The sequence below is a fragment of the Chenopodium album genome, chromosome 1, assembly GCF_948465745.1.
Source record: "Chenopodium album chromosome 1, dcCheAlbu1.1, whole genome shotgun sequence".
NCBI lineage: Eukaryota > Viridiplantae > Streptophyta > Magnoliopsida > Caryophyllales > Amaranthaceae > Chenopodium > Chenopodium album.
The window spans coordinates 15,390,968-15,401,611 of NC_137834.1; the positions used below are offsets into that span (position 1 = coordinate 15,390,968).

General features: G+C 34.4%; 1 non-coding gene across 1 annotated transcript; it reads right to left on the reverse strand.

Moving 5' to 3' along the window:
• Positions 1 to 8,337: 8,337 nt before the first annotated feature.
• On the reverse strand, positions 8,338 to 8,445 carry LOC145564827 (small nucleolar RNA R71). The gene has a single exon (XR_014094912.1). It is a non-coding gene; the product is annotated as a small nucleolar RNA R71 (small nucleolar RNA).
• Between the last annotated feature and the right edge of the window lie 2,199 nt (positions 8,446 to 10,644).

A 10,644-nucleotide genomic window follows, 5' to 3' on the forward strand; every position in this document is an offset into this window, starting at 1 on the left:
AATATATGATATTATTTATTGTTGTATATAGACTAGTATGGCCCAAAGATTCTAAATATGATCTGCGCATCATTTCGTATTTTTGTAATTTAAATACGGTCTGTGTACCATTAAGTATTTTTGTAATTTATTTTATTTTATTTAAGTAGTAGATAGAATAGAATAATATTACAGGTTGCAATTGATCCAAGAAGCCAATGGAATGGAGGCCAAAAGGAAGAAAATGGATGAGATCCACGAAGATTCAAGTGGGAGCCTTTTCTGCTTTATTAGTTTTCTTAGGATTAAGGGGTCATACTATGTCATGTTCTATTTATGCATTAGTAGATCATGCATGTTAGATTTAATTTATGTTGATTTTTGATGCGCTAGAGTTCACTAAATAATCACAACATAATAAATCTTGGTCCCAGTAATATTGAGTTGCTAATCAAATTGGATACCCAACAATCCTTAGATTGTGAGTGATGGGTCGGCCTCCCTAGAGTGTCACTTGTTGTATTAGGCATTGTGGGGTAGATCACGTTCTAGATATTTAATTTGTTATACTCAACAAGGTTACCTAAAGCGTTTAGAACCTTGAAGCAAAGGGTAATAATTTAACATGTGATGGTTAATTATTCAACCAAGATTTGTAGGAATCGCAATCAGTAAAGAGTTTTCTCACCTTGAAAATGTAATGCTTGATGGTAGGCCTCAGTCCGGTCAACTACTATAGAAATAAAGTATCTTGGAATCATTTAATTCAATTGGGATCAATTAAAATTGAATAAATGTCTTAAAGTTACCTATTTAATACGTTTAAGGTGATTTAATTTTTGTAAACATAATTAAATTTTGCGTTTCCTTTTAAGTAACCTATTGTTCTAATTTTATTATTATATATAATCTCCTCGATGGAAAATAAAGTTGAGAAATGTCCTCAAAAAGTTAAAAGATAATCCATGAACCTATATTTTAATTTTGCTAAGATGGTTCTAAAACACAAGTTTTAGGAACCCATGTCCCATGTCACATGTCTAAGGTTGGTTTTATTAAAAAATGTTTGAGTAAAATGCCAACTCATCTTCATTTTGAAAAGTGTTTCAAGGGATATAATGAGATAGGAGGTACAAACCCTCTAAAAAACAAGTATAGAAGTCTAATAAAATATCTAATCCTCAATATGATTAAATATAAGAAAGTGATTGGAAATCTCTATGATCAAAATTTGATCAAATGACATTATTCTTCATCCCTTTCATATAGATTTAAATTGGTTGATTAAACTCTAATATGAATAATGATTGAATAGACTTAGAAAAATCATAAAATGTGCTTAATGTTGTTAAGCAAAGTATCATTTTGAACCTAAGAGAAATGTTCTAAGTGGCTCAAAGGGAAAGGTTTAATTTAAGAATATATATGTGAGGATTGCATTAAGAAGTTATAGGCCAAGAAATACAAACAAGTTACTACTTCTCAAACCTAGACTACTTACATGCTAAAAGTTGTTATGAACAACAAATGTTTCAAATTAAATAGACCAATTCCAATTGATTAGAAACTACCTCATATAATTAGAAGGTAAAAGAATGGAAATGTTCCAAATTAAGAAGTATATTATAGAAATTGATTTAGCATATCACTACTTCTTGGACATACGTTGTCTTGTTTAGTTCACTCATTAAACAATGTGGTTGAACTAAAGGAAGATGGTATAGCTAAGAAAGAAATAAATATACAAGTTTAGAAGCAAAAGTTGCAACTTTACAAGTAGAACTTACATTTCACCTTACCTAGTTATTAGCCAGAATTAATTAAATATTATTTATTCTTGCCATTAACAAAACATACCCATTCAATGTTAGTACTGACTAAGCATTGAAGATTCAAAAACATGGAGTAAATGTTATTCTATGCTTTATTAAGTCATAATATGTTTTGAATCGCTAAATAGGTTTAAAGTTCTATATGATAGAAATAATTAAACCATTTCTATATATAAATTATCTCTAATATGTCAATTAATTCGAATGAAAATAAACATTGCATGCGAAATATCCAAAGGGATGGACTTTCAATATCATTAGATTATGAATCCATTGATATATGTAATTATCATTCTAATTTGAAATTTTGACAAACTTACCATTTACAGAAATGATGATATGAACTCAAGGTCGAATACATATCGATCTAAGAAAACCAAAGGTTCCAAGGCTAGAGACGGATAATGAAACTTTATTTGTGATATGATCACTTGTGCTTAGTTGAAGCTAAAGTGTGAAAGTTTTGAAAAGTTCAAAACGTCCAGTATGAAGTTAATAATCAACTTGACAAGATAATAGATACACTATAATATGATTGTAATGGTGAAAAATTTGAGTCAAGACATTTACTTGGCAATATATTCAAAATATTGCGATATGATCGTAATGATGAGAATTTAAGCCAAGACCTTGATAAAAATCCAAGAGTTGTGAAATCATTTTACAACAAACTCCGAAAGAAAACCTTATGAAATGTTTATGAAGGGAGCTATCAATCTATATGAGATATATTTTGATAATGGATGAAAATAACCTACCTTCCAACCATTGTTCAAGGTATATACTTTTAAGATAAGCTACAAAGCGTCCATAGGTTTGGATTTGGCATTTCTGAGTGAAATTTTTGTAGGTTTCAGATCAAAATCTATAATTTGTCGTGTCGGATGTTATCTTCTTATGGTTGTACTCCTGCAATTTAGTGTCTAATAATGATTCTGAGAAAAAATATATTCTCTTAACTTGTGTGTGTTTATTATTGTCTTCTCTTCTGTCTAAAACCATAAGGAGAGGGAGCAAGGTTGGAGATTTCCGGCTCGACAGGTAACCATTGTATAATGAGGTTGATAATATTAAGATTTTGTTGAGGCTACAACCATGATGATATGTAATTAAGAAAGAGCTTATAATTACGAAGCTTCATAATCAAAGTACATAGGATCTAGGACACAACTTAGACTATTTCATGGGTTTTCTTAGATGACTTTAGATTTGTTTTTGTCATAGGGCTGCTTTATGTGGAGGCTTCACTGAAGCCATTCGATTGTTTTTTCTTGAGATAAAAGAGCCAATACCAAGTCATTGAAAACTGTTAAGCTCATTTTCTCCTCTTCAACTCCATCTTGTATGGTTTTTGACCCAACCTATTTTATTGTGCTGTTGTGCCTTAACAATTATACGACCCTCATCTTTACATCTTGTTACTCAGCTTATTGAGGCTAACAACTGCTTTCCCTTGCAAACAATTTTTCATTTGTTGTTAACTGTAGATTATGCTTTCATGCTTCTTACGACATGCCTTATTAGTTGTTAACTATAAATTATTCTTATTAGCTTTACTTTAGCTTTACTTATTAGTTGTTAACTGTAGATTATGCTTTCATGTTTCTTACAACATGCACTATTATGTAGGTCCCAACTACATGTCGTCTTGCTTTAATTGACGAGTTTAGTGGGAACTTAGTGATAGTGGCCAATGGAACGGCAGAACCTTATCCTAGTAGAGTGACTCATAACAAGAAAATGAACCGTGACATCTACAAATTCAGTGTTTACCATGTTTACAGTGATTAATCTCACCTAAATCTCCTTGAAGAGACTGATGATGGTATCACTAAGTTGGGTCAGGGGAAAGGTTATTTTTTGGGGTGGCCGGCAGATTTAGTCTTCTTTACTGATAAGGTAATACATTGATATGCTATGTAATTATCTAATATATTTGTAACTGAATTATATTAATATTTATCTTTTCTTGAAGATTATTACTTTGGCAAAAAAGACGAATAATGAATTGGTGCAAACCAAAGAGAAAGTTGGTAGTTGCGGACCTATTAACTCAGAGCATTCAACTATTAAAGGCAAAGGCATAACTATTTCAGAAAATATTGTAGAGAGTCTTGGTGAACAATCTTCTATGTTGTATTATTGCATGACTTTAGGAAGTGGAGATTATGATACTTCGACAATTCCATTGAAGGCTCCATTGTTTTATCAAGAGGAAGACACAAAAATTTATGTTACTAGTGATAATGTCTCTGAATTACTATGAGGAGAATGGGCTAATATTTAATTAATCTATATCTACATATTGTAAATACTAACATACACTTAAGTTATTTGAATTTGTTTCACTATGAAATATATTTTATTAGATCCTTTTCTTATACTAATTTTTTATTTTTTATGTAAAATGCAGGTACTTAATTGAAGAGCATATCTCATTATTTCAAAAGACTAAAATCAAATTCTTGTGCTCCCAAAAAATTTATGCAGCTGAAATAAAGAAAGATTTCCTTAAAGTCCAAATGTATTTGAAAAATGCTTTTCTTACTAAATTAAGGAAAAAGGATGCACAATGCAAATTCATTTTGGCTCCATATATGGAAGAGTATGTACTACTGATCCTTGTAACCTTACATTTTTCATAATTTTATTATTTTAATTATGTGAATAATACAAACAAGTTTATTGAAATGTAGGAACCATTAGGTACTCTATGTGATTGATTTGCATATGAGTCTTGTGTATGAGTTTGATTCTGTCATTCAATCACCTCCTAACGCTCGAAACATAGAGTTGTCCAAAATAATGAAGCTGCTAGTACACAACATTCCTAGTACTACGTACTCATATGCATGTAATTAATATTTATTTTTCATTCGTCTAATCTGATGCTTTTTATGATTTTTTTAGACCTTACAATGTATATAGGTCAAACCTTAAAGGAAGTGCTTTCAAAATGAGTAAGCAACAATTACTACACATAAGAATGGAGGTAAGCGTATAATTCTTGCCTTTTCGTTCTATTAGCAATCAAAGTACTATTTAATTGTAGTAAAGAAAGTACTATTTAATTTATTAAATAATTGTACTATGTTCATTTGAATTAGTGTGCTCAACAATGTGGTGGTACCGAATGTGCTAATTATGTCATGAGATATATGTATGAGATAATATCTTTCCATAGAGATTGTAAGGGTAATTTGAAAGAGGTTAGTGATGAATTTACCTCTTCTGTGCGAGCTAAAATGCTTTATACGAGTTTTTGTTGATGTTTTATCTTTAAAAAGTATAATATATATACACGTATTTTTTTTATATTTGCAGGAGTATTTGACAAGACTAACAGCCTACAACGATGTAGAATTGGATGAGATTCGAGAATAATGGGCTAAGTTTTTTAGGCTTAACTTTTTGTTGAAAGACTAGTTATTTTATGAATCGATGTGATGATTAATCGCATTTAGTTTAATAAAACAATATAACACATTTTTATACATCTACTTCAATTTTATTCAGCCTATTGGTTATTGTTATTATATTTCTAAATTTTAAATCAATGCTTTTTTATTCATGTTTTAATTGTTTTTTGTAAATTAAAGTATAGTTAATTTTGTTGTATTGTATGGTTGTGGATGAATAATTCGAGTTGTGTGGAATTATGTAGAGTGTTTGTATAGTATATTGTGGGTGAATTTAAGTTATATAAATGTATTCGAAGTACGTGTTTTGTTGGTTGAATTGTAACAGGTTATAACCCATTTGACGATGGGGCGTTTGCTAGGATATACTACCATTCTTGTATTTGAATCAAATATTTATATAAAAAAAATAATTATTTATTAGTAACTGTCATAATCTAGTGCTAGTTACTAATAGTATTTTTTTTTAAAATAAAAAATATATTCGTAACCGGCGTTATGATTTGCCAGTTACTAATAATAACCTTATTGTAACCGACGTAACTTAATGTCAGTTATGAATAGTGTGATTTCTAACTTGGAAAATAGACTTTTTGTAACTGGCGCTGGGTTAAGACAATTACAAATAATACTTCAATTGTGACTAACATTAGTCGGTTACGAATAATATTCACTAGTTGTAACGGTGGCATTCGCAACCAACAATGCCAGTTACAAAAAGTCAATTTTGCTAATTACAAATAGTACTTTTTCTACTAGTGGTTCAAGAAAAGTTAATTCAAAAATCTTGAAGAAATTCGAGAAATAATCGAATCAAAGCAACAATGTGAGCGTGATTCACCTCATGTTATCGATGAGTGGCATTTATGCCACTCTTTTATCCTTTTTTCTCTAAGGATTCACCCCTCATTTGCACTTGTTTGACCCTTTTTCTAAGCATTTTTACTTAGTTTTTCTTCCTCTTTTATTTTCTCCTTTATCTTCCCTTTTCTTAGTCTTCTCGCTTTGTTTTTATTGTGATTTCCATTCTTATGCTTTGTAGGAACCATCGGGGTTTTCAAGAGGAGGAAGATAAGCTCAAGGGAAGCTGAAGGAAGCAAGATTCAGAGGAGGTTCGGCTGAACCTCCTGAAGGTGTGGCCGAACCAGGGTGTGGCCGAACCTGCTCAGTGGTTCGGCCAAACGTCGAGGCAGGGCCAAGAAGCAATTTGGCAATTTTGCAGGAGCGGTCGAACCACAGAAGTTCGACAAGACCAGGATCAGGGAGGTTCGGCCGAACCTACCCTGTAGTCTGGCCGAACCGTCCCATTGTTTGGTCGGACCTCTACTTTTTTTAGTTGGCTCTGTACGGACTATATAAGTCCCATCTTAGAACGTTTTGATGTAATTTTTGGATTAACTTAGTTTAAATTTGGAGAACATTAGCCTAAACTAGAGAGAAAAAATAGATTGTTATTCAAGCATCCTTTATTGTATTCAACTTTGCTGAAGTTTTAATCTTCCATCAATCAAGCAAGAATTCAAGTTTTTATCTTTTATTAATCCTTTCTTTAGTAATCTCTTCTCCTTTCCTTTAGTATTATTTATTTGTTTTATTGTTACTTATTCTTGTCAATATTATTAGTTTATCTAGTTATTATTGATTTCATTGATTTCAATCATGTTTTGTTTTGAGTTTCTTGAGTTTATTTCTAGTTTTGATATTATGTTTAATCTCCCTTCTCTAGGCTAAACTTTTAGCTAGGGGAAGGGGGTGGAAGATATGATTTGACATTGGATGAATGATGATGGTTGGATTGAACTTATGCCATATATTGATGAAAGACATGGTTTTTATTAGCTTGGGAGTATTGATTCACTCTATTTGATGTTCTCTAGTTTAAATGCATGAAAGTGATTTGAGCTAGATAGGGATCATCTCTATTTTAATGATTGCATGAGAATGAGTTATTAACGTGGAGTTTTTATGGATTGTGCTTCTTTATTCTCTTGATTTGATTGTAACTAATAGGATGCATGAGAATTATCCTTATTAGTGTAGACCTCTTTCATTGATTTTCCTAGACTATTGCATGAGAATGAATTGTTTAGGTAGAATCTTGTGTTCTTTGGCATATGTTTCATGATAATCACTATTATTCTCCTCTTTCTAATCATATTGGACACCCCCGTATCCCTAGCGTCATTTTCTATTGATTTTCATCATCATCTTCTCGCTTATTTGTAGTTTTAGTGTTCTCCTTAACAAAACCAACAAAAACAATCCCCTTTTCACTCTTGTATTAGTGATATTTGATGTTGAATTAGCGTGCTTCCCTAGTGGTTCGACCCTTTACTTGCCACTAACTAGTTTAGTGTAAGTTTAGGTATTATAAATGATTAATTTGGTTAGGGTAGTAGCTTAACGACCTATCTAACCCGCGATCAAATTTTGGCGCCGTTGCCGGGGAAGCGGCTTGTTTAGCGAATATTATTTCTTTTGTTAGAGTCATTTTGCTTTATTTTCTTTTTGCTTTTTTTTTTGTTTATCATCCTTGTCATTGCTAATTGTTTGCTTAGATTTGGTGAATGCTTAGGAGATCTCAAGAAGCCCCTCACATCAAATTGACCACGAAATCAACCGAACCTTGAGACAAGTCCGTAGGCTTTATCAAGACGAGGGAAGAGGTTTTGGTGATATAGTCGATAGTGAGAGTGATAGTTACTCTTCAAGTTCACCACGCGAATCAATGGCGGGACAAGAGAATGATGTTTTGTTTCGTGAGTTTGGAAATCCGGAGGATTATGAGCTCACGGGAGGGATTTTGCTACCCGTCACGGAAACTAACTTCTCAATCCATCCACAATATACTCGAATGGTCCAATCGGAGCAATTTTCCGGAAGTGCAAGTGGACCCTATTGAACATTTGGACCGATTCCTTGAATTGTGCGCAATGATGCAAACCAATGAAGTGAGTCAAGAATACATTCGTATGCACCTTTTCCGGCAATCTCTCACCGGACGAGCAAAGAAATAGCTAAAGCAAGTAAAGCCTAACACTCTCACAACATGAAGGGAGGTTGTAAAGGCGTTCTTGAAGCGTTTTATCTCCGAAGAGAAGACCGCCGAAATGAGAAGGAAAATTGCATCATTTGAGCAAGAGGCCGATGAAAGTCTTGGTGAAGCATGGGAAAGATTCAAAGAGTTGGTACAAGCATGTCCCCACCATGAGTACAATCAAGGGTTTCTCATGCGGTTTTTCTACAACGGATTGGAGCCCATGTCAAGAGCCAATTTGGATGCGGGGGCGGGTGGTCAATTAATCAAGATCCCTCAAAATCAAGTTGAAGCCACAATAGAAGAGGTAGCAAAGAATTACTCTTAGGGGGGCCGAAAAAGAAACGCTCCAAAGAGAGGTGGTATTTACAAATTGGAGAAAGTTAATCAATTACAACATCAAATTGATCAACTAACAAAAGGGCTTTCCAAGTTGAACACGAGTGTGAATGCAAGTTCAAGTGGTGGAGCAAGCTCTTCTCAAGTTAACTCTTTCTCTTGTCAAAATTGTGGAGGAACGAACCATGATACATCCTATTGTGGAGGTTTAAGGCCCGAACATGTAGCGGCATACAACACAAGGCAAGAGGGATTTAGAGGAAGCGGCGGTGGAGTAGCTTGGAGACAACTACCACCCGGGTTTGTACCTCAACCTCAACAATGGAACCAACAAGCTCAACCTTCCTATAACTCCAACCCTCAATATCAAAATCCACCTCCATCTCAACCCCAAAACCCAAGAGGAAGCTATCCAAGGAACAACCAATACAACAATCAAACCCAAGCACCTCAAAGAAATCATCAAGAACAAGCACCTCAAGCGGAGCTAACTCAAACTCAACTCCTCCAAGCCATGCATGCGCAAATGCAATCTTTTGGGCAACAAATGCAAGAGATAAGAGCTCACAACAAGATGGTTGATTCACAACTAGCTCAATTGGCCGAGAGAACTCCTTTTAATTCCCCATCCACTCTACCCGGACAACCACAACCTAACTCATCTCACAATCCAAAACCCGATACATGCAAGGCGATCACATTGAGGTCGGAAACTTCCTATGAAGGGCCAAATGAAGGGGATAGTGAGGAAAAGAAGGGAGGAGAGGAGAGTGTGAATGAAAACATGGGAGGTGAGAAAGAAAAAGGTGATGAGATAGAAGGAGGTTCGGAGAAGAAGAAGCTTGACAATGAGAAGACAACTTCACTTCCTTGTGAGGCTAGGAATCTTGATGGACCGGTTCCTTTTCCCGGTCGGCTTGCGGAGAGGAAGTTGAATGACAAGTTCACTAAATTTCTTAGTGTCATGAAGAATTTTCATATCAACCTCCCTTTTCTTGAAGTTGTGACACAAATGCCATCTTACTCCAAGTTCCTCAAAGATATTCTCACCAACAAGAGGAAGCTCAATGATGAGCTTATCACCCTTCCACATCAAGTGAGTGCTCTTGTCCAACATAAGATGCCCAAGAAGGAAAAAGACCCAGGAAGTTTCACTTTGCCGGTGAAAATTGGGAACATGGAAGCTAGGGGCGCATTAGCCGATCTTGGAGCAAGTGTTAGTTTAATCCCTCTATCCATTGCTCAAAAACTCAATATTGAGATGACCCCTACAAAGAAGACAATTCAATTGGCCGATCGATCGGTGAAATTACCTTGTGGAGAGCTTGAGGATGTTCCAATTCAAGTGGGACACATCTACGTGCCTTGTGACTTTGTAGTGATGGATATGGAGGAAGATGTTAACACTCCTTTGATTTTGGGACGTGAAGCTCTTAAAAATTTAGGGGCGGTCATCAATTGCAAGAACAACACCATCACATGTGAAGTGGCTGATGAAAAGACTGTCTTTGAATTTTCTAAGTTGCTTAAGACCCCCATGGTTGAAAAATCCTATATAGAGTTGATGTTGTGAATGAAGAGCTAGATCGCTTGGGGAGGGTCGTGATGAGGCCTCAAGATCCAATGATAGAATCCCTTACATGCAAAGAAGAGTTCCACTCTCAAGAGGCTAAAGAATTTGTCATGGCAATGGAGGAATCCTCTAAGGAGGAAGTTGAACAACAAGTTGAGATCGAACTTGAGTCCAAGGAGGAGAAATTGGAGGAGAGTTCTAAGCCTCCTACCAAGGTAGAACTCAATCCCCTTCCCCCTTCTTTGAAATATGCTTTTCTTGATAAGGAGGGAAAATACACTATTATTGTCAATGCTACCCTAGATGGTCTTAATTTGGAAAAACTTCTTGATGTTTTAAGAAAATATAGGGATGTGATAGGGTATAACATTGATGATATTAAAGGTATTAGCCCTTCTTTATGCATGCATCGTATTCATCTTGAAGATGATCATTCCACCTCCATTTAACCTCAAAGAAGGTTGA